Source organism: Schistocerca piceifrons, chromosome 1, assembly GCF_021461385.2.
Source record: "Schistocerca piceifrons isolate TAMUIC-IGC-003096 chromosome 1, iqSchPice1.1, whole genome shotgun sequence".
Lineage (NCBI taxonomy): Eukaryota > Metazoa > Arthropoda > Insecta > Orthoptera > Acrididae > Schistocerca > Schistocerca piceifrons.
In genome coordinates, this window is record NC_060138.1 from 256,923,311 (window position 1) to 256,949,695 (window position 26,385).

Sequence of the window (26,385 nt, forward strand, 5' to 3'; positions counted from 1 at the left end):
GCTCTTGATAAGATAATTACAGCGATAAAACGTTTGTTAATGTTGACGTTGAAACCTGTCGTAAAAAGTTCGAGAAATGTCCCAGAATGTGAGAGCACAGCGGCCGGAAACGGTATTTATGTACTGCTAATCAGGCGTCTCGGACCAGACTGCATGGTTGTATATCGTAAGGGAGGCCTGCGCTACGAGAACAAAGCTTTATTTCCGTTGAACCAATTTAAGACCACGATGCAGTTTCACCTACGAATGTTTATTATGGAAATACGACATAGGCTAGTATCTAGCGTATCACAAAGGGCTTGAGAAAACTATTTCTCATTTGTGTATCCCTCCAGATTTACGTGAGTTGAAAGAGAGAAATCAGCTGTTCATTCTCCAAAAATAAAGAGGCCCTATACGTTGCAAAAAGCAACTACTGTATTACATATCTAAATGTTAGAAGGAAGATTTGACCTATCTTCCTGTACGTGGCTGAGTGCTTCTTAGAGGTGAAATTCGTGCAGTAGGACAACTGTATCTACTTACACTGCTCTAAATTATATCATATGGGATACATTCATTGAATTAAATATTTTATAAAAATACTTTGGTGACTACCTGTACCACGCAAAATAAATATTCCTCTTAACGAAACATCGTTTCATGCTGAACGCAAGCGCGTAATGACAGTGTTACCAGCTACGTGCCATACACGCTGTCGACTTATTTGACACTGCAATTCTTTATTTAAACATATTTGAAAACTGTTGACCATGATGGACTGAGAGGCATATTTGAAATCGCCGTCCCAAAGAACAACGAATAGATGTAATAACAGTGGATGAAATGGTAGAGCATGCCCTGGCGATTCGACGAGACATATCGTCTGGCGTACTTGGTGCTTCGTCATAGACTGCGTCTTTGAGCGCTCCCCAAAGAAAGAAATCAAGAGGAGTCAAATTATGGGACTTCACAGGTCATTTGACAACAGAATTTTGTTGTGTCCAACGTCCAGGAAAGTTCTCATTCAGTGTTTCCGTTGCAACACAGGACGAATGAGCTGGACAACCGTTCTGTTGCAGCCACAAACACTGTCGAATGCCCAGTGGCACCTCTTCTAGAAGAACCGGTAGAATGTTTGTCAGAAAGTGCGCGTACAATGCCTGAGATGAAGTAAGCTCCCACAATGTAATTTCCTATGATGCCACACCATACGTTTACGCTCCACGGCCGTTGATGTTGGACCTGACGAAGCCAGTTTGGATTTTCGGCTGCCCAATTGTGCATGTTATGCAAATTCACATTAGCGTTGTTAGTAACCGTTGGTCACCGATAAAGAGCACACGCTGGAAAAACGTAGGGTCGTGTCTCAGTCTCTGAAGGGCAACCCGACAAAATTCTGTACTACGTTCGAAATCACAGTCGTCGAGTGCCTGCCCTAGTGACAGATAATAGGGATGGAAATTCTGTTGACTCAGTCTGTCTGATTCCACATTCCTTGACAATATGTCTCGTATTACTGTGTCGATTCTTTAGCGTCGTTTCCAGAACAGCTTCTTCGTGTTCTCTGTCAGTTGCAGTCTTCTTTCCTGTCCAGTTCTCGACGTTCAAGCAGCCTGTCAGCACTAAAGTCTTAATAATTCGTGCAATTGCCTGGCGTGTCAGACGTTGGCGATCCGGATAGTCCTATAACGGTGTACCGTATTTAAGGCATTTATTATACATTCACCATGTAGAAGTAGTATCCCCAACTTCTCCTCATTGGTGTACACGTCTGCAGGCAACGAATGTTGAAGCAGAAATGAGCGGCCTGCAGTGCAGATAAGCAAACAACAACTGTGTTGATATTGCGAAATAGCATAGCACGAGAGCTCTGTTTGGCGGTGTTTGTACCGCTAACGCCGATTCCGGTCACCGTGCTCTTAAATTCTAGGACATTTCTCGAAATTTTTACGACAGGTTTCAATGTCAACATTAACAAACGTTATATTACGGTAATGGTCTTCTCAAGAGCTATCAATTCGTGCAATTTCCTGGCGTGTCGGACGTTGAGTATGGCAAGTAGAATAATGTTTCAAACTAAACTTAGAAGTCCAATACGATAATAATAATTTCATGAATCATAAGCAGAATAAGCATCGAAGATTCAATCAACCCCCCGAAAAGAGAACTTTAAGGGGGGTAGGACGTCAAACGGGTCGACTTGGAGCAGGAGAGGCATCACAGGACATTTTAATTTCCAGTGTCTATACTTTTACAAATAAATTCATAAAACTTTGTCAGCATCTTCAGGAAGGATTCAGGATTCACACTCATTGCAGTGGAAGTTCGAAAACATAACAAAATACATCTTTTTACGTGCAGAATTTCATCATTTTGTTCACTTACTAATGGCTGCATTGGTTGCTATAGCTACACTTTTCTTCATAAGTTAGAGAGATTCATCGATGAATTTTGAACAGCATACATACCATACTCACAGGTGTATGAAACTCTAAAATTTATTAAATTTATGAAAAAAACGAATGAACTGTTATATTTTCAAATTCATGATTAGAAAAAAAACACAAATTTTATAGTTAATTACCACAATTTTTACCACAGTTTTTAACAGATTTGGACAATTATAGAGTTTCATACACCTTTAAGTATGGTTTGCAAAATGTTCAAATGTGTGTGAAATCTTATGGCACTTAACTGCTAAGGTCATCAGTCCCTAAGCTTAGCCGGCCGAAGTGGCCGTGCGGTTAAAGGCGCTGCAGTCTGGAACCGCAAGACCGCTACGGTCGCAGCTTAGAATCCTGCCTCGGGCATGGATGTTTGCGATGTCCTTAGGTTAGTTAGGTTTAACTAGTTCTAAGTTCTAGGGGACTAATGACCTGAGCAGTTGAGTCCCATAGTGCTCAGAGCCATTTGAACCATTTTGAACCCTAAGCTTACACACTACTTAACCTACATTATCCTAAGGACAAACACACACACCCATGTCCGAGGGAGGACTCGAACTTCCACCGGGAGCAGCCGCACAGTCCATGACTGCAGCGCCTGAGACCGCTCGGCTAATCCCGCGCGGCTATGGTTTGTATGCTGTGCAAAATTCATCGAAGAATGACTTACTTACGAAGAAAAGTGTACCTATAGCAACAAATGCAGCCATTAGTAAGTGAAAAAAATGATGAAATTTCACATCTAAAAAAAAGTTATTTCGTTATGTTTTGAAAGGAGGATATAAGATGAACATCAACAAAAGCAAAACGAGGATAATGGAATGTAGTCGAACTAAGTCGGGCGATGCTGAGGGCATTAGATAAGGAAATGAGACACTTAAAGTAGTAAAGGAGTTTCGCTATTTGGGGAGCAAAATAACTGATGATGGTCGAAGTAGAGAGGATATAAAATGTAGACTGGCAATAGCAAGGAAAGCGTTTCTGAAGAAGAGAAATTTGTTAACATCGAGTATAGATTTAAGTGTCAGGAAGTCATTTCTGAAAGTATTTGTATGGAGCGTAGCCATGTATGGAAGTGAAACATGGACGATAAATAGTTTGGACAAGAAGAGAATAGAAGCTTTCGAAATGTGGTGCTACAGAAGAATGCTGAATATTAGATGGGTAGATCACATAACTAATGAGGAGGTATTGAATAGAATTGGGGAGAAGAGGAGTTTGTGGCACAACTTGACTAGAAGAAGGGATCGGTTGATAGGACATGTTCTGAGGCATCAAGGGATCACCAATTTAGCATTGGAGGGCAGCATGGGGGGTAAACATCGTAGAGGGAGACCAAGAGATGAATACACCAAGCAGATTCAGAGGGATGTAGGCTGTAGTAGATACTGGGAGATGAAGAAGCTTGCACAGGATAGAGTAGCATGGAGAGCTGCATCAAACCAGTCTCAGGACTGAAGACCACAACAACAACAACAACAACAACAACAGTGCCAATCCATTATGGCACCCTTCAGAGAGCGTGGGCTGCCTGAGGTAGCGCCCGACACGACACAGACAAATTTATGTCCTACTCCGCAAGAATGGTTGCTGCCGGCAGCAGCGGTGAGGGGGCTGAATGGACAGCACGATGTCACAGGGCAGTACACGGCCGCTCCCAGTCATAAACAGCCGACGAACAGCGACAGCTTCCACTGCGGACACTGCCAACCACGGTCCCGCCGCGCCAAGTAGACATCGCGCCCCGCAGTCCCACTCAGTTTCTCTGCGTCGCGATAAGCCAAAAGCGACCCCACATTGCTCCAGCGCTGGCTGCCAGCTCCGACCACAATAGCCTCACCACTATCGGCATACGGGTGTGCTGCCCTCTCCTGGTCGCCCCTGTAGCTCTCTGTCTAGCCTCACTGAAAACCGACCGACCTCATGACGTCTTAGCTCGCTTCGCGCAGCCAGTCACGCCAGAGCAAAAGCAAGCCAAATGAAAAAGCATACACACGGCCAGCGTCAAAGATAAAGAAGAGCTGTTACGGCTCACATTCTGTGGTCCAACATCCCATCCGAAATGTTTCGGACAGCAAGACAGCTGTCTCCACTGCTGCTCCATACTGTCATGGATGTGGATGGTCATCACATCGAGTAACGTTTGTAATCCGGAACGCGAACATAGTGTGCAATTAACACATGTTACACTCTCAAGTGCAAATTGAAATGTGTTTCTTTCAATGGTTTATTAATTATTCCTTTCCCAAATGTCCTTGAAAATGTTTCCACAAAGTTTCATTATCCTCAGACCAAGCGTTTATCATCGGCGTTCTCTGAAGTAATTAAAACCACCCTGTATTCGCCACTCTTCCAGGGTGAGGGTTAAATCGTTGGGTCAACTCCTGGCATTTCTAAAACATAATTCCGCGATTCAAGATCTTAGTCAAAAGCTGCGGAAAATAGCAGGACTCGATCATCACGGAGACAGCTATGGGAAAGGTCTACATTTATAACGACTTGGACTATGCAGGGTTTAGCCACAAAGAAAAGAATACCAAAAACTAGGGAGGTTGAGGTAGACATGTGTGTCCTCAGTGAAGCAACGTCGTGGGGAAGGGAAATCAGAAATAGTACATTACCTTCCTGCCCGGCTAGTCACGCGGTCTAACGCGCTGTTTCCCGGTCGGAAAGGCGAAGCGGTGTTGAGGTTCGGTGCGTCGGCCAGCCTGTGGATCGTTTTTAAGACGGTTTTCCATCTGCTTCAGCGAATGCAGGCTGGTTCCCCTTATTCCGCCTCTACTATGTTGACGATTGCTGCATAAACACTGTCTCCATGTATGCATATACCATAATTACTCTACCACGCCAACATCTGGGATTACAATTGTCTGGTGTGAGACGTTCCCGGGGGGTGGGTGTCCACTGGGGGCCGAACTGCACAATAACCTTGGGTTCGATGTGGTGCGGCGGTGGGGTGAGTGGACTGCTGTGGCCTGATGTGGGGTTGTTAACCACTGTGTGATACGGTGGGGTGAAGCCTCGCTGTCGTTTCTACGTCTTCGGTTTAATACACTATACACAATATTACCGCCGGCCGTTGTGGACGAGCGGTTCTAGGCGCTTCAGTCCGGAACCACGCGGCTGCTGCGGTCACAGGTTCGAATCCTGCTTCGGGCATGGATGTGTGTGCTGTCCTTAGTTTAGTTAGATTTAAGTAGTTCTAAGTCTAGGGGACTGATGACCTCAGATGTTGAGTCCATAGTGCTTAGAGCCATTTGAACCATTTGAACACAATGTTACCTTTTTTTACAGTGGCGTTAAAAAGGAGAAAAGGGCCAAAAGAGGGATTTCAGCAGCCTTCTGTAAGAAACATAGAGGTAGTATCAAATGCTCTGTGGAAATTAGTGATATGATTATGATTGTGTAAGTCAGAAAATATGGACAAAACGTTATTATTATCGGGGTTTATACATCTTCAAATGACGCTGACAGTAAATTCAAAGATAAGTTTTATGAAAAATTAACAAAGGTGTTAGTCGGCATAACTGTCCAGAAAGAAAAATTTTAATCGAAGATTTTAATGGAAAAGTAACAGTAGCTACCGATAGGTGACAGGACGGTAGTAACATGTGAGGGGCAAAGACAAAGTAAAGAAGCAAACATTCGAATAATCTGAAACAAGAGTCTATGCAATTTGTTTATAAATTATGGTTAACAAACAAACTCAGACATCTTATTCAAACAGATTAAGAAGTCCGTACGCTAAATATATGAAACAGCATTTGAAGCACTGGGGCAGCAAAAGAAGAAGAAAAGTCATCCCTCCCACAACGGTGGACTCAATGTATTGGAGAAAAGGTAAACCTAAAAATGAATTTGTATAATAATTGGTTGAGAACAAAGGACAAACAGGATAGAGCGTTGTATGTTAGAATGAACAGAGAAGTGAAAAATGACATTTGTAAAAGGAATAATGAAATTTTGGAGGAAAAATGCATTAAGTTGATTGACGCATGCTGTGCACAAAAGTGGCAACGGCAAGGAATGTGGTGGCAGGACTGAGGAAAGAGATAAAAGAAAGAGTAGACGTACCAAATATCAGTCTGGTAGAGAGGGAGAAGCACTTTAAAGGCACGTAAAAAAAGAACGAATGGGGTGCCAGAAAATAGTGTGGAAATAAGAATTGTGAAGAGGTAGGGAAAGTAACCACAAAAAAATTGCAGAAGGCGAATACACAAATGAAAGTGGGGAAATCTCCAGGGCCTGGGAATGTACTACTAGAGTTAGTAAGTAATAGAATAATTATTCTGTGTCCATATCTAACCAAGTTATTTAACAATTGTAGGTGGTATGGGCAGGAAATTCCAGCGGAGTGGAACTTAGCGTATTTAAACCCTGCACATAAAAATCGAATCAAGGATGGGAGTAGGAATTGTCGTGGCATATGTTCCATAAGTTCAATTAGCAGGCTGTAAGGAGGATTTTAAAATCAAGAATGAAGAAGATCATAACTGAAGTGAAAGAACAAAATGGCTTTTGAAGAGGTAGGTCATGAGTAGATAACATCTTTACCCTAAGGTACATAATGGAGAAGAGATTGGAAAGCAATCTCAGCTGTCATTTGGTCTTCATAGATCTTAAGAACGCATATGACACAGTGCTACTTAAATTATTATTCTAGATACTGTGAGCTGTGGTCAGGTGAATCGCTAAAAATTTATGGAGTTAATTTTGAGAAGAAGAAATATGTAACTCGGACATTGGCAGACATCATATTAAAGTGTGTAAGGGGTTTAAGTTTCTGGGTAGTAGCCTATCTCGTTAAGGAAGATGTGACGAGGATATCCAACAATGGCTCAGGCATGGAAGGGCGGCTATCCAAAAATTAAATCCTATTATTCATGAAAAATGAGTTTAAAGGTTAAAATTCGATTGAACAATTCCATCGTGGAGCCAATAATAAGTTATGGAGATGATAGGAACTCATAGAAAGAAATAAAAAGAGACTTACAACATTATAAATAGACCATATGAGAAGAGCAAATAGAATTCCCTTACTTGGCTGCGTAAGAAATGAGGAAATAAGAGAAAGAACACAGACCGACTCTAATATTATGGGCAGAATAGAGGAAAGACAGGAATGAGGGTCACGGCATGTCAAAAGAATAAGAAAAATGGTCAAAGAGAGCACTTTTATAGCAACATCCTGGAAGGGAAAGAAGAGGAAGACCACGAAAAGGGTGGATAATGGTTACGCAAACACGAGGGGATAAGAGGATGAGGAAAAATGAAGAGATCGAAGCGTTGGGCAACATAGGTATGGGATGCGGCGGCAGACACTGCGACAACAAGAAGAGAGTAGCAGTTTAAGGGCTCATACACATCCATAACGAAGGAGTACTCGTCCTTTATTGAAATATTACGGACGTAATGATAACATCATGTGATAATGTCTACAAAATCAAAAGAGGTGCATTCAAGTGAAACAACGGACTCATGGAAATCGTTTTAGCAGGCCTTACAAGTGTACACGGTAGCAAACATCGATTTACGTCTTCGGCAGTTTATGTTGCATGTAAACGCAATTAGTGTACTGTTTTCCGCCCTTATTTTTCGATTGGGGTAGGAAAGGATGGAAATATTAGCGGTAACAAAAGAACCACCCACCATGTACTGTACGGTGCTTGGCACGGTACAGTTGTAGATGCGAAAGGTGTTCGCGCGATCCATACTCTCTTCGTCCAACTGAGAACAACGTTAGAGGTGCTGTAAGGGTTTAAGCGGACGTGTCGCGGTTTTCAGAGAGATCTTTGTCATCACTGAAAGTAATGGCAACAAATTAGATCTGTGAAACCATTTTGGTGAGATCTTCCTGTAGTTAAAAAAAATTAAAGCACGTTGACTCCGCCGCCTTGAGTAAAATGTATTATGTTTGTTTTTAAATTACACTAGTCATACATGTGTTGATGCTGTTGCGACTTTAACAGAGTGTTTTCTGTATTTATTTACTTCCACATGAGGGGTTTGTATGGTATTCAGCTTTAGGCGGCACAGAAAACTTTTTTTCTTTTTTCTGAATGTTATTTGCAATTTTGATTGAACTACTATTAAATGTTGCCTACTTGAATTCAAGACATGCATTTATATTAGTTTTTGTGAAGGTTTTCGTGGATGTTCCAGTCTATCTCTTTCTTTTTGTTTTAAAGACAACTAGGTAATGTTTTATTCTCTTTTTGCGTGTGACCCTTTCCAAATTTGTCGATCCTATTCTATATATAATTTTCAAAAACATATCTGGCAACGTAAAAGGATATTATATGCATTCTTGTTGCTGGTTTCATTGTAGCCAAAATCTCACTGTGTATGTAAGTAATAAAGGAAACAGGCTAGATGATAATACTAGCTCGTGGCTTAAGTACAATAAGTAGAAGCTCCACAGAAACAAAACGCAGTGCATACAATATCTGACTCAGAAACCAGGGAAAGGCAAAATTTTATTGTCACAGGGTGACTAAATACTTATTGAAGAAGATCTTAAATTCTTGTACCTGACGTTAGATGAAAAACTCTCTTCAAAGTATCACATTCAGGGCCTCGTGCAGAAATTAAATACTGCTGTCATTACTGTTCTGGCGTAACTACAAACGACGGAATGAAGACGAAGAACACGAGACCAGAGAACGCGGTGAAACGACGTCGGCCAGTGGTGAGCGAAATAGGACCATGATACGACAGGAGCGCCCTCAAGCCGAAGTGAATAAACCTTCGCTCCTGCCAGCCTCTGCCGCTTATATCGGTTCAGTACACGGACATAGTGGAACGTATTCGCGGAGCGTGCTACAAGAACAGCTAGTAGAGATCCTTAACAGTTGCTTGTCTGGACCTGTCTATAGCGAAGAACATAACCGTTTGCCACGTCGCCCATCGTTTGCGACTACTACTTCTGTACCTCCAAGTTAAGTATTGTCAATCTGCTTTATGGAAATAAAACTACTAATGTTGTTTGCTTGAATTGTTGTATAGCATTCCGAGAACGCAGCATCTTTTAGACACCTTATAAGCGATGTGTGGGCAAGATCCAGCTATTGGCGATGAGGTGTTACAAACAAACCCCGTGCCTGACGACCACGGCATTTTGTGTATATTGTGCTGGCGCCTTAATTCTCTCTCGTCTTTACTTTGCAGGGGCGCTCGCTTTGCTTTAACAGTTTCTTGTCGTTTTTGTTAATCAGTGTTTTCAGGTGGGCGTTGAGGAAAATTTCTAAGATCTTGTCGTTATTTAGATTTCTTGCCTTGTCCATTTGTTGCATTCGTGTCTTCCAACATGACCCCCTCACCTGTCCTGCCCCTGTTCAGGCGCCACAGCCACAAGCGTTATATGCCACACAGCTATTGCACATGTTTCAGTTTCAGACGCAGCAAATCTCAGCACTACTCAACATGGTGCAGCAGCTACTCGCCAACGCTGCCCGCCCGACTGAATACGCACCGCCTACTACATCTGCTATACCACCTTTTCGACAGTTTTGTGAATACGTTTGCAAACAGTTTGAGGCACATTTACTTGCCCGCAATGTTGCAAGTACTGTGAAACTTCCCTATGTATTATCCATGTTAGGAAGTGCAGTGTTCAGATTAATTCAAAAACTCTTCTAACGCCACTCCGAGTGAACTGTCGTAAGACCAAGTAGTGCACTCCCTAACAAACTAGTACAACCAATACGTGAATGTGGTAGCAGCTAGGTATCAAAACTTCAACTGCAAAAAACGGTCAAAACGAACTTATCGCGAGTAGGTAACAGATTTTCAAGGTTCAAAAGGCTCAAATGGCTCGGAGCACTAAGGGGACTTAACATCTGAGGTCATCAGTTCCCTAGAACTACCTAAACCTAACCAACCTGACATCACACACATCCATGCCCGACGCAGGATTCGAATCTGCGACCGTAGCAGTCGCGCGGTTCCAGACTGAAGCGCCTAGACCCGCTCGGCCACACCGGCCGGCCCAGATTTGCAAAGTATAACAAAGAAATGCAAATTCAAATGTGCTTGCGGTGCTTTATATTCAGATGTTATGTTACATGATGTGATCGTGTACCTTGTGCCTGATGTCAAACTCAGAGAACAAATTTTGAAACAGTCCGATCTATCAATCGAGAAGATAGTGCAAATACTAGATCATAACGATTCCGGTGCCTTGTCGGCTCATACATTTGAGCACCCACCTATCTGTCAGGTTGAATCCCTTCTATATCTACATCTACATTTATACTCCGCAAGCCACCCAACGGTGTGTGGCGGAGGGCACTTTACGTGCCACTGTCATTATCTCCCTTTCCTGTTCCAGTTGCGTATGATTCGCGGGAAGAACGACTGCCGGAAAGCCTCCGTGCGCGCTCGAATCTCTCTAATTTTACATTCGTGATCTCCTCGGGAGGTATAAGTAGGGGGAAGCAATATATTCGATACCTCATCCAGAAACGCACCCTTTCGAAACCCGGACAGCAGAGCACCTCTCTTGAAGAGTCTGCCACTTGAGTTTGCTAAACATCTCCGTAACGCTATCAAGCTTACCAAATAACCCTGCGATGAAGCGCGCCGCTCTTCTTTGGATCTTCTCTATATCTTCTGTCATCCCGACCTGGTACGGATCCCACACTGATGAGCAATACTGAAGTATAGGTCGAACGAGTGTTTTGTAAGCCACCTCCTTTGTTGCTGGACTACATTTTCTAAGGACTCTCCCAATGAATCTCAACCTGGCACCCGCCTTACCAACAATTAATTTTATATGATCATTCCACTTCAAATCGTTCCGCACTATAACGCATCTTTTACGTTGGGATAAATTTATTTTATTTTTTGTTAGATGTTTTCGTTAAATAGCTGAATAAATTGTAATTAGGAATAATTTAATTAAGCAGAGTAGAGAAGATAAAGTCAAAGAGATGTTCATTGAGCGGACATTGTCGTAATGTAACGTCATTGCGTTGTTCGGTTGTTAAAACAAGTCGTTTGTGTTCCATTCTGTTGTTCGGTCGTGCGCGTATCTGAAAGGAATTAATTCGGGGACTAGAATGAACTTTCACATAATAGTTACGATTCGATGTTTCGACAAAAGCGGTTAACGTCAGTGTTAATTTGAATTGTGGGCGACAGGATTAGTTTTGACAGATACGTGAAAACGGACGTAACGAAAGTTGTTCCCACATCATCCTTCAACGTGACTTTTTATTTAATTAACGATTGCGGGCTCATTAAAAGCTATTATCTCATGATTAGGATCAATCCCTCTTTCCTCCTAGATAGTGATCATTCATTAACATTTACGTCATAAGGAAAAGGATTATTAATAAAAGTGATGTTAAATGACAATTACGTGTTCAAATGGTTCAAATGGCTCTGAGCACTATGGGACTCAACTTCTGAGGTCATTAGTCCCCTAGAACTTAGAACTAGTTAAACCTAACTAACCTAAGGACATCACACACATCCATGCCCGAGGCAGGATTCGAACTTGCGACCGTAGCGGTCTCGCGGTTCCAGACGGCAGCGGCTAGAACCGCACGGCCACTTCGGCCGGCACAATTACGTGTTATTCCGTTAGTGTGGAACCGATGTAATATCTCTGAAATGACATTGATACATAATTTGTGTTAAATACTGAACTGAGCCAGGAAGTAAATTGAAATTAGTGAACATTTGATACTGAGACCATAGAAGCAGAAGCGCTTAAGTTGTCTCTTCTCTAAAATGGCAAAATAGGTACGAACTTTAACTCAATAGTCGACTTTATGTATTGCAAAGACATTAGCATTTCATACTTATTTTGACGATGCGCTGTTAAACAAAGGAAAGTTGAGTCTCTGGACGAGTAATAAAATTAAATCTAAAAACATAATTAATAATGGCGAAATCCTCTTTAACAAACTGTATTGCGTGTCGTCATCGGTCAATAACTGCTCAACCCTGGAGACTTGTGTGGTGAAATTAGAAGTCGGGCATATAAAACAAACTTAAAAATCCATTCAAGCTACAGTGGAGTAGGCACAACACGACGTAGGCAATTATAGCACGCATACTCCCAGATATTTTACAGAAGTAACTGCTACCAGTGTTTGTTCCGCTATCATATAATCATACAATAAAGGATCCTTCTTTCTATGTATTCGCAATGCATTACCTTTGTCCATGTTAAGGGTCAGTTGCCACTCCCTGCACCAAGTGCCTATCCGCTGCAGATCTTCCTGCATTTCGCTGCAATTTTCTAATGCTGCAACTTCTCTGTATACTACAGGATCGTCCGCGAAAAGCCGGATGGAACTTCCGACACTATCTACTAGGTCATTTATATATATTGTGAAAATCAATGGTCCCATAACACTGCCCTGCGGCACGCCAGAGGTTACTTTAACGTCTGTAGACGTCTCTCCATTGAGAACAACATGCTGTGTTCTGTTTGCTAAAAACTCATCAATCCAGCCACACAGCTGGTCTGATATTCCGTAGGCTCTTACTTTGTATATCAGGCGACAGTGCGGAACTGTATCAGACGCCTTCCGGAAGTTAAGGAAAATGGCATCAACCTGGGAGCCTGTATCTAATATTTTCTGGGTCTCATGAACAAATAAAGCGAGTGGGTCTCACACGATCGCTGTTTCCGGAATACATGTTGGTACCTACAGAGTAAATTCTGGGTTTCCAGAAATGACACGATACGCGAGCAAAAAACATGTTCTAAAATTCTACAACAGATCGATGTCAGAGATATAGTTTTGCTCATCTGCTCGACGACCCTTCTTGAAGACTGGGACTACCTGTGCTCTTTTCCAATCATTTGGAACCTTCCGTTCCTCTAGAGACTTCCTTTCGATCGCCCCATTCCGCACTGATGGCGTGCGCTAGCCACGCCGAGTAAACACCGTTCCACGCCGCATAAGCAGTTCGCTAAACAGGCGGCTACACAGGCGAATGAATTCTTGCCCTCGCTGTTATACACGGCACAAACGCCAAGACTGTCCCTCCAGACAAGTTCAGTGTTACGCATGTGGTAGGAAAGGGCATGTGCAATCTGTATGTTTGCGACAGAACAATCATAAGAATTCGGCCCACTCACAAAACACTACTCACAAAGCCCTTGTCATTAATGCAGTTTCTTCCAAGTCTGCAAAAGGCAAGAGTGCATCTGTTGTGTACGTAGTTCCGCGTAGTCAGCGCGTACACAACTTTCCCACTAGAGCGCGCCCCGCTAAGCACAAAAGCGCAGGCGCAGTGCTCGTCCGTCTCCGCACTACGAGATGGCGTTGTCTTAGAGACGGACCAAATTCTGCTTCCGCCGATCCGCGTATTAATATGTAACGCAGCCAATGAGATCGCTGCTAACGTAGAACCTTTTCTTCTCGCGGCTCACACTCGCGCAGTGATACCTGAACGCTCGAGGTATTATAACGAGTGTACAGACCTCCGATTAGTCAGTCTGCATTTGTCTGTAGTCAAGTTTCAGTCTGCGCCTAATAAGATTACCATATTCCTGTACATAGCCATTAAGATAAATGAATAGACATTTTGTCAAGTATCAGAGATATGTGAGAATAAGATTAACGTACCAAGACCAAAGGAACTTCAGATTGTCAATTGTAAACAGCATCCAGAATCAAGTTACGTAATATCTATGCTTTTTATTATTTTAATAACTGTGTGTGAAAATTAATCAAGTTCTGTTTAAAGTTGGTCACCGTCAATCTGCTACTCTAAGCGTGCAAGTGGCATTTCTATCGCCTGACCTAACGGCAAGATAAACACGCCACGATAAGACCACGAGACATATTGCTGACACTCGCCTACTTCGTTAGAGCGACAAGTCAAATAATCTGATGGTGTGTGTACCGAAGGTCTTACAGTAGGCACACCACAGCAGCTTCTACAGTGATAGCCAGTCAAACAAACTTTTTGTTCATTTACTGCTTCGTGAGAAACGTCTGTCACATTGCAAAATCGTCACATATATGAGCTGTTACGTTCCCCACGCCTGTCTAAAACTAGCACGCAGCTGACGGCTTATAATGGACAAGACATTCTCATTCTCTGAATATGTACTTTGCCAGCCACGTGTCGCTCACATACGCGAACAGTGAGTTTTACAGTGTTACAATCACGCGAGTGTGAGAACATATTTGATCTTGATTCTTTGTTTTGTTTGGCTTTAACATTCAGGACAATGTGTTGTCAGTGTCTGTATTCAATGCAAAAGACAGTATAGATAGATTGCTAAAAGAATTCCTGGAACTCTTTTTTGAAGGTTTAGGCAAAGCTAACAATTTTGTTGGACATATTACGCTGAAAGACAATGCTCAGCCGAAATTTTGCCAGGCCAGAACTGTTACCACTGCATTACGAGGCAAAGTAGCTGTTGAACTTAAAGAATTGCAAGATAATGGAGTTAATGCGCCCATACAAGCCAGTCAGTGTGCAAGTCCACTGGTTTTGCTCCCCAAACCTTCAGGTCGCATTCACCTCTGTGTTGACTTTAAGTCTACAGTCAACCCACAAACTGTCAGTGATACTTATCCATTGCCACCATCAGAGGATCTCATGGACAAATTAGGCGCTGGAAGCTACTTTTCTGAGACTGATTTGCGTGACATATCTTCAAATATCGCTCGATGAAGAATCTCAAAAAGTGTGTGTAGTAAATACTCATTTGGGCTTTTTTAAATATTTGCGTTTGCCTTTTGGCAGTGCTTCCGCACCCCCATTTTCCAACGGTATTTCGAACAGCTGACTGCACAAGTGTCAAACTGTTCAGACTATCTGGACGATATTGTTGTAGCGGGACGTAGACCTGAAGAATATATTGCAAATTTACGTGCTTTGTTTCGTGTGTTGTTTGAAGCAGGACTAAAGTGTAGACTTGAGAAGTGTGATTTTTTTAAGCCTGAGTTGCAGTATCTTGGTCATATCATAAACAACCAAGGTGTATATCCTCTGCAGTCGCATTTATTAGCCATACGAGACTTGCCAGTTCCTCGCAATATCACAGAATTGCAGTCAGTTTTGGGTAAAATGAACTATTATATTCGGTTCATAGCGAAAGCTGAACAAATCGCAGCTCCATAGCATCGCTTGCGTCGCAAGAATGTCCCTTTTGTTTGGACGGATGAGTACTAAGTAGCTTTCCAGAAACCTAAAGATTCATTGCTCAATAATCGATGCCTAGTTCACTTTTATCCTACCAAACCAGTCGTATTGCAAATTGATGCTTCCTCTTACTGAATCGGCTCAGTGCTTTTGCTCAGAATTGGTGATAAAGACAGACCTATTGCTTTCGCATCAAAAGTGTTGTCCAAAGCTTAGTGTAACTGTTCACAAATTGAAAAAGAGGCATTGGCTAATGTGTATCGTCCGACAGCTAAACATGGTAATGCGGACGCACTTTCACTTCTTCCGATTGGCCCTGACAGTCTTTGACGCTTCTGCTGCATCTTGTTGCCACATCGATACTCACGATTCTGAATTGTTTCAATCTTTTCCGCTGAACTATATGAAAATTGCACAGGGCACGGAAGCTGATCCAGATTTGAATACTTTGCTCAACTAATTCTCACATCTTGGCCTCGTTCCTTGCACTGCAGAAAGAAATCTGTAGTGCGCCGATACTTTGCCTGTCGGCATAGCCTCGCTGTGCAGAAAGGTGTGATTCTTGTTCAAAATGACAGTGGACAGTCACGTGTGTCGATCCCTAAAGCTTAGCAAAAATAAGTGTTGCAGTTACTTCACCATCGACACTGGGAGCTTGTTCGTACGAAACAACTACCGCGTCGACACTGTACTTGGCAGGGTATGGACACCAAAATAGAACAGATGACGTCACAGTAACACACATGTGAGGAAAATCAGTCCGCTCCGCCACAAAAATTCTCTGCAATCGCGATCGCCATGGCAACGTGTGCACGTAGACTATGCGGGCCTTTTTGGAACACTCGGTGGTTGATTGTGGTTGACTCATATAGCAAGTTTCCTTTTGCTGTGCCAATGATCTCGACAACGTCACGTAGCACAGTTCTGGTGTTGTCATCGATTTTCTGCCTCGAAGGCTTACCTGCAGTAATAGTGTCAGATAACGGCCCTGAGTTCACGTCACATGAATTTGAAACATTCTGTGAGTACAATGGTGTACAGCATTTAACTAGCGCACCGTTCCATCCACAGTCAAACGGCGAAGCGGAACGTTTTGTCAGAACATTCAAGCAGCAGACGGCTGAACGTCGCTCCGCACACACCAGGGATCAAGCAGTGCAACTGTTTCTCGCCTCGTATCGTTCGCACCCACCAGATGGACCATCGCCTGCCGAATTGCTTCACGGCCGCTACCATCGCACACTGCTCCACCTGCTCCAGCCCCCTCGGCATCCGGCGCCGAAGGAAGGCCACAAGTATCGCTTCGCGCCGCATAATATTGTCTTTTACAGGGTTTTTAGCGGTAGCAGACGGCGGGCGCGAGGCGAGATAGTCCGTCGACTTGGCCCTTGCATGTATCTTCTTTCAAGTCCGGATGGTTTGCAGCGCTGCCATCAAAATCAGCTTCACCTCTGTCATGTACATGACAATCTTTCAGTCTCTCTTCCCCGAGATTCGCGGGTCCAGAGGACAGCGCGGCCACAGCAGCCGCCAGAGGGTATCATCATGACACCGTGGGACGATCCCATGGAGACAGAGGCTTCACCTCCTTCGCCTCCTCTCGTCCTACCGATGGACCCGCCGACATCGCAGGAGTCTCCGCCTTCTTCATCTGGTCCATGGCAGCAGGAGGTGGACGGTTACGTTTCTGATACGGCCAGAAGCTTGACGTCCCCTGCAGCCACAGCTTCCGGCCCGATGTTGCGCCCCACTCCTGCATCTCCCTCTATGATCGCACTCTGTACATGACGACGGTCCGTCGCCTCGGAGTGAAAACGAAGAACGCAAGGGCAGAGAAGGCGGTGAAACGACATCGGCCAATGGTGCGCAGAACAGAACCACGACACGACAGGAGCGCCCTCAAGCTGAATATAAGCGCCGCTCCTGCCAGCTTCGGCCGCTCATATCGGCTCAGTATAAGAACATTAGTGGAACGTATTCGTGGAGCGTGCTACAAGATCTAAAGTGCGCGTCATATATCTTGGCGGCCGAATTTAGGTTCGTTCTGCGCATCTGACGTCACAAAACACAGTCAGCCAATGAACAGAGAACGATGTTGCCAGATCTCGACAGCAGTGCAGAGCACGGACGAGTGTCTTCAGTTTTGGAAACGTTCAGTCATAAATAAAGTAATAGAACAAAAGCAATGTCTTGATAGCAGACTTTTTTTTACAGAAAGTTTGGGAAAAGCATTCTTTATACCAATTGCTTCATAGTCTATTAATTAATTAAACCAAACAAGCAATAAGACTCCTAATTCAGGCTATAGCAAGGAAAGGTGTTTGTTTCAATCTCACGAACTGCTTTTTCGCAATAAAGAACAGCGGTAATTGTTTATTTCCTATTGTACTTCGACGAAGCGTGAGTAATTCACAGTCATATCAACAGTGTTTATAAGTAGTTGCGGGAGGTGTTAGACTCGTTATGGAGTTACACTGTTCGATGAGCTGAGGTAGCGGAACGGTTAAGGTGTTGGGTTGCCAAGTATAAGAATATGAGTTCAAACCTTGTGCAGTGCTTAATATTTTCTTTATTTAAAAACAATATTGGAGTGCCTTACTTCACGAATTTTATTCGTTTGAATGAAATTTCTAGTGCTTTCCCTCTTCATTAACTTTTTCGCTGCTGCAGACACGTGCTCCCCACATTCCGCGCTGTGCGCGATTTTGTCATCACTGCACTGCTCGCCTGTGCAGACACATGGTGTTCCCACTGCTTTGACACACTTATCATTCGATTTCACAAAAACTATTTGGCCAAAAAATTTGATTTTTACACGTATTCTTGCCTGATAACTTCCCCCCATAAATGACTTAATTTTGTTTTGACGTGCAGCATTAAATGTAGTAAACCATTGCACAAAATTTTGAAGAGTTTGCAGAGGTAAAAGTCCATAGCGTATACTTTCCGTATGGTCGATTTTAGTTGCCACAATGTTGAGAATGAAATGTGGACAAGATACCTAAATTTCATATAATATTTACTGTATAACAATATCTCATTTAATTTAAGTACCACATAAGTGTCGTATGTAATATTGAGAAATATTCCGTCTTTCGCGACTGTAATAAAAGTTTTATATACACACGGCGCGTTTGGCTTTATTTTAAAGCACTTCCATCGGTGAAAGGTATGGCACATACACAATGGTATTCATGTTCTATTTCTTGTTTTTGTTCCACAGTCGCAGTTTTACCAATGGTATTGAAATATATCCCTCTTCTGCAACTGTAATAAGCGACTTATTTAGACCAGACGCGTTTCTCTCTTTTGAAGCATCATAAGAGGACTGTATTTTGTGTCCTCCATTGCCAAGTCACCTTTCGTAGTTTTGTGCTGCGGTAACACAATATTCAACGTTTGTGTTGGCTCATCAGTGTTTTAGCAAATAAATGCTGTTTGTGTGTGCCACACACAAAATTATATTTGACATAGCTCTGAGCACTTCATTGACAGACGGTATATTCAAGTTCTAATGTTTTTGTAAGTCCACAGTTTTGATTAATGTATTTTGTCTACTTCATTTTGATTGATTGAAGTGCTTTAAAATAAAGCCAAACGTGCCCAGTGTAAGTAAAACTTTTGTTACAGTCGCGAAGGGTGGAATATTTCTCAATATTACATACGACACTTATATGGTACTTAAATTAAATGAAATATATAGGTATCTTGTCCACATTTCATTCTCAACATTGTGGCAACTAAAATCGACCATACGGAAAGTATACTCTATGGACTTTTACCTCTGCAAACTCTTCAAAATTTCGTGCAAAGGTTTACTATATTTAATGCTGCATAATAACTGCGTTGAACATTGAAACAAAATTAAGTCATTTATGGGGGGAAGGTATCAGTCAAGAAGATAGGTAAAAATCTAATTTTTGAGCCAAATAGTTTTTGTGGAATCGAATGATAAAGAGTGTCAAAGCAGTCGGAACACAATGTGTCTGCACAGGCGAGCAGTGCAGTGACAAAATCGCGGACAGCGCGGAATGCAGGGAGCACGTCTTTGTAGCAGCGAAAGGGTTAATGCGGCCGTGGTGGCTTTACTTCATGAACTGCGCGCTCCCCCCTACACGTAAGCTTGCGAACTATGCTATACTATGGCGCTGCTTCTATTGGCGCGTGCGTCGTGTGCAACTGGCAACGCAGCAATCTCCAGCGTCTAGGCGGGCATGCGCGAGCCGCCAAGATAAAAGAATTCAACTATAGTAGTGATCCTTATAGTCCGTGAGACGAGTGATTGGTACTGACAGTTCCGGCGGGCAGACGGCACTGTTGCCGAACGTGGCTCACAGCACGCGGCGCCCTGTCTGCTACACGCATTCTCTAGCAGCAGAAATAAAAGCGAGACAAAATACAAGTCGTATTGGTACGCGTGAATTTATTTAAAGTTGATGCTTGAAATATATTAACTCGAAAACTGATAAGAGCTATTTAGTACAAGTATCTAAGATGCTGAAACATAATAAAGTTATTTGTTAAACTTCACAACTGAAATGAAAACTATTTTCGCAAGTTGTTGAACATTAGCAGTTTTGGTTTCCATTGTTAAGTATTAGCATTATTAATTTGTTCTACTACAAGCTACAGAATAATTGGTCAGTGTATTAAGAGTTATAATCTGAAGAAAGTACTCACAATATGATGATCTGGTTGTAGATCGATAGCAAACTCCCGATAGCATATCGATAGCAATATACATTCCTGAATACGTTGTAGTTACTGTAATGGAAAAACACCACTCACATCACTGTCAGAATCTGATTTGACATTGTCTTCCTCAGCACTACTCGAACTATCACTGCTCTCTCCCAGATGTATAATTAAATTTTCGATGCATTCTTCCACAACCCCTTCGGTTTTGGCCGCCTCTCTGATGGCACTTGCAGTGCTGTTTACAATTTTAGCCCACGTCTCGCTTGTCACTTTATTGATAGGTGCTGGAAGGAGAGTTTCCACTTCAGAGATCGTGAATTTTTTTTATTGTTTGCAGCAATGTTATTTTTTATCTGCGCCCACACTCCTTCAATTGCATTGAAGTGACAGTGGTATGGAGGAAGCCGAACGATTTCATGACCGTGTCTTTTAGCAATCTCGTCAATTACATATGTTGAAATTGGGGTTTCTTTTGTGCCACAATTTCGAGCAGTTCCGTCTTCCTTAAATCTTCTCTGAAATCTACTTTTCGCCGTTTCAACCACTGAATGATATCGTCTTTTTTTGTTGCCAAGGTTGGTGCCTTATTGTGAACAATGGAATGATAAGGCGCATTGTCCATAACAATCACTGATGGACTTGTCAGATTCGTCATAAGCGATGTCTCGAACCATTCTTGAAATGCTACACTGTTCATTTCTTCATGGTAATCTCCCGTCTTTTTTAACCGAAACATTTTCAAGCAGTTTGGCACAAAACCTTTCGATGTTCCTGCATGTAAGACAATAATACGCCCTCCTTTGCCAACAGGCACTGCCATTGTCCCCTCGGGCGTTCCATCATTCCAGCCTCTACGTAAAGAATGGCTGGCATTGACCCAAGTTTAATCTAACCACACTATACTTTCGAATTCCACACCCATGATCTTGCGCAGAAATCTGCACTGCCATGCAACTACATCTGTCCTTTCCATTAATATTTTGCGTCCGTTAAAGAGTGAATAGCTGAAGCCTTTGTCTTTCAACATTGTACGCAATGAAAATTTGCTCCCTTTAAAAAGATCGTCTTTCTGAAGCGACACCAGCAATTTAGATAGAGTGGGATGTTCCCTTCTCTTATAATAGCTGTATATATGACGACGAATAGCGTCTTTCTGAAAATCGTCCAAAGCTGTCACCTGCTTATTTCTCGGTCACTTCTTTCCTGGTGTGTGCAGCTTTGTTGTGCCACTCTCGTCACAATCTACACTATACTGGTCTTTCCCTATCTTTACAACAGTGTTCTTACTTATTTTCAATGCTGCTGCAGTTCTCTTCACAACCTGAACAACAGGATTTAAGGGCCCACCTTTGTCCTTTTCTTTCTCAAAGTAATCCCTCACAGAGCAGACGAATACACGGGCCTGGGTGTGTAGCACACTTTTCTTCCTCCGTTTCACTTCTTGTGTTGGGCTGGTACTACCCGCCGCACTAGACATTGTTTACAACGAAACATAAACAAAGAAACACTAAAAACAACAAAAACGAAATAAACTGCGAATTCAACTTCAGACAAACGACGAACGACCGCACCGCCTGCGCGCGAGACACTGGTAAGTTTCATAAGCGCGCGCGACCGGGTTTCAGAGCGGCAACGTGGCCCTTGCTACCCGCTCAAAGTCAGGCCGTCATTGGCTGCCTGCCTGCGGTCGCTAGGCAACGGAAAGACGCTACCGAGCTGTCAATACCAAAGACTCGTCTCCCAGACTATAACAGTTGCTTGTCTGGACTTGTCTATAGCGACGAACATAACTGTTTGCATGTCGCCCATCGTTTGCGACTACTACGTGTAAATCTCCAAGTTCAGTATTGTATAAAGTCTATGTATAAAGTCTATGTATATGTTCAATGTCTCTCTGTATATATTTCCCACACCACCTTGTGTTTGTCTTTATATGTGTGAGTGACTGTGTGTGCTCTGTTTAGTTGAAAACCGACACGGTTGGTTTGATACAGGGCGGTGTGTGAAACTGCTTTCACACTACACGCTTCCGTTGTTGTAGCGATCTGCTCCAGCTGCTGCAGACGCTGTATTGAAGCTAAAAGTGTTAATCAAAGTCGCGGAGAAATATTCGTCTGGGCTATGTTGCATAGCAATCAGATTTGATTTCAGTGCTTAGAAACGTCCAGCATTGGTGGATTTAAATGATCCGTGAAATTACTCCTTTTCCGAAGAACGCATCGAACTATTTAATTAGAACTGAACGCTCCCGTCGGAAATGTTCTCGAGCTGGTATTCATTAATAGATAATAACTGAAGTATATGTCAATTGTGGAATAAAGACGTAGCTTCTTGAAATGAACAATCCTTTATTGACTTTTGTGTCACTGAAATTCTTCTCGTAACATGAATTATCCGTTCACTGACTTATATGCAGATATGTAATACAACATCCTTCAAAATCTCGCAATGGCGTCGATTTCTACTTCACAAGAATGAAAGCTCCTAATGGATTACTTCTTAACAAGAACGAATACTTCCTACAATAAGAATAATTATCTGAGCTCTAACCGCCACAGAGTAATAAAGAATATCTTTGTCTCTCTCTCTAGCACCGTCACGACAAGTCACGCTGTTTTCTCTCATATTGCATGATAGATCATAATTGTCAATCTGCTTTATAGAAGTAAAACTACTAATGTTATCTGCTTGAACTGTTGTTGTATAGCATTCCGAGAATGCAGCATCCTTTAGGAACCCTATAAGCGACGAGTCGGCGAGATCCAACAATTACTACAAGAACAATCTTTGCACTCTATAACAATGAAACTGAAAGCGTGTTTATTTGGCACATCTGAATCTATTAGACTCTATGATGACATATTTTTAAGCAATCATGTGCATTCACAATAAATGTTCTTCACCCAGAAAAGAGCAGTCGGACCGATCTACGGTGTCAGTTCGCGAAATTTATGCAAGCCAGTTGTTCAAGCGTCTCGGCATTCTAACAACTCCATAAATGTACCACGGAATTTGTGGTTAATGATACGGAATCGTTCCAAAGGAACTGTCACATTCACTTCCTCAACTACAGATGAGGAAGCGATTTGCCCTAGGATAAAATTACTTTAACGATTTCACAGAAAGATGAGTACTCTACAGAATTAATCGTCTTCCATCGAACCTGGAAAATGTGAATGGTCACTTCAAGTTTTCAAATCTTCAACAGGCTATTTTTTTTCTGTGTATGTGTAGGTCAGAGCCCAGCACTGTAGCGTCTTACCTATTACTCTTGGCATTTGTCTTGTTTGTAGATTTGGTTTAAATTTTATGTAGGCTTCTGGTTCTAATCATTTTTTGTGAGTTATGGAGTGAATAGTCCCACAATGACGTATCCTTCGCTCGTTTAATCATCTGATCTTTAATGTTGCATGCAGTGTCTTTTTATGATATTCGGTGGCATTAAAATTTCTCGTTTTAATTGCTAATAAATACTGTTACTGTCAAAACCAACTGCAACAATTCTGTTCGAATATATATACTCACGGTAATTTGTCAGATTTATTGCAAACCACCATTAACCTGGATGTGATTTATCTGTGTTTTGTAATTTGCGGTAACATTTTCCCTCCGCCATAATGGAACTAATATGTGTTACGAATTCCGCAGTGCGACACTGCTGTTTATTATATATTTGGCTGGAAAAAAGATATTTTGTTCACCGGAGATACTTAATATATTGGTGTGGCAAACCTAAGGAAGAAAGTAATTTTCTCAGGATTTGCTCCATGAAACTTGGACCATACATAGTAAGAACTGATACGAGGGGCGTGTGAAAAGTCCGTGCAAAAATTAAAACTACTTTTTGGGGTAAACCTTTTTTATTTTTCGACATAGTCTCCTTTTAGACTTATACGCTTCGTCCAACGCTGTTCTAATTTGTTGATCCCTTCCGAATAATAGGAATAATAGAAAATGTAGTCCATCAACAGAGGAGGTGGCTCACAAATCACTCGTTCGGGCTATACTTGAGTATTGCTCATCAGTGTGGGATCCGTACCAGGTTGGGTTGACAGAGGAGATAGAGAAGATCCAAAGAAGAGCGGCGCGTTTCGTCACGGGGTTATTTGGTAAGCGTCATAGCGTTACGGAGATGTTTAGCAAACTCAAGTGGCAGACTCTTCAAGAGAGGTGCTCTGCTGTCCGGGTTTCGAAAGGGTGCGTTTCTGGATGAGGTATCGGATATATTGCTTCCCCCTACTTATACCTCCCGAGGAGATCACGAATGTAAAATTAGAGAGATTCGAGCGCGCACGGAGCCTTTCCGGCAGTCGTTATTCCCGCGAACCATACGCGAGTGGAGGTAATGACAGCGGCACGTAAAGTGCCCTCCGCCACACACCGTTGGGTGGATTGCGGAGTATAAATGTAGATGTAGATGTAGAATTGTTCAAGTCTGCAAAATAGTTATTAGTTGCTGCAATCACCTCCTCGTTTGAATAAAATCTTTGTCCTGCCAGTCATTTCTTCAAATTGGGGAATAAATAGTAGTTCGAGGGAGCCAAGTCTCGAGAATAGAGGGGATGTGAAACGAATAGGAATCCTATCTCCATTAATTTTGCGACCATAACTGCTGAGGTGTGTGCTGGTGCATTGTCGTGATGGAAAAGGACTTTTTTGCCGTCCAATGGCCGGCGTTTATCTTGCAGCTCGGTTTTCAAACGGTCCAGTAACGATGAATAGTTTTACCCTTTTCCAGGTAGTCGATGAGGATTATCCCTTGCGAATCCCAAAAGACTGTCGCCATAACCTTTCTGGCCGAAGGAATGGTCTTTGCCGTTTTTGGTGCAGATTCTCCCTTGGTCACCCATTGTTTAGATTTTTCTTTGGTCTCAGGAGTATAGTAATGTATCAAAGTTTCATCCACAGTGACGAAACGACTCTTAAAGTCTGCGGATTCTTCCTGAATAGCTGCAAACCATCCTTGCAACACTTCACACGATTCCGTTTTTGGTCAAGCGTGAGCAATCGCGGAACCCATGTTGCGGATAGCTTCCTCATGTCCAAATGTTTATGCAAAATATTATGTGCCCGTTAAACCGAGATGCCCACAGAACTAGCAATCTCACGCACCTTAACTCTTCCATCACCATATCGTGGATTTTATCAATGATTTCTGGAGTCGTAACCTCCACACCACATCCATCACGTTCAGCGTCACTTGTGCCCATATGGCCACTCCGAAAATTTTGAAACCAGTTATAAACTGTTCTAATCGAAGGTGTAGAGTCGCTTTAATGTCTGTCAAGCTTCTCTTTAGTCTCGAGGCGTTTTTGCCTTTAGTGAAGTAGTGTTTAATCACCACACGAAATTCTTTTTCGTCCATTTTTTGACAATCACTCGACTTCCTTGATTCACACGAATGCCAAACACAAATAAATAGACCAATATGGCTGAAACTTGGTGTGCTCTTTCCAAAGATGCTACTAACTAAACATGACCTCGATACGCGCCGGTGGTGCCATCTCTCGGACTTTGCACCGACTTTCCAAACGCCCGTCGTACAGTGTAGTATACGAGGTAACTGAAATAAATACACCTTGAGATGAAAAGAAATGACACTTTTATTCAAAGACACTGTACTCACCACGATTCATGATGGTCCCCTGGATATTACAAGGTTCTTAATAGTGCAGAGAGCATGCTCTGCAGCGTGCTCCAATGCTGGCCACAAGTCTGATAATGAGTTCGAGTGGTTCCTCCATTTGACAACTGTTGGATGGTTGTTGGTGCATGTGGACGTGCTCCTCAAGGCGTCCCACGCCTGATCGATGGTATTTAAGTCGAATTTCTGGCAGGCCAGGCCATTCGCCTAATATCCTCTCGTTCCAAGAACTATTCCACCGGCGCTGTTTGAAGCGGTCGCGCTATCGTCATCCATGAAAATTGCAGTCAGAGCCGAATGCTCCCCTGAAAAGACTCACATGGAGAAGGAGTGTCACAATTACGTTAACCAGTGAGTAAATAGTGTTCAAATATCTGGAGATCGTGCAGTATTATGGTCTCGCACTTCCATTCATTTTCACCGTGTTATTCAATCTTATTTTATCTGTCTCTGGCTTAAATTTTGCAGAGCGCTGTATATACTTCATAGCTCACGAAC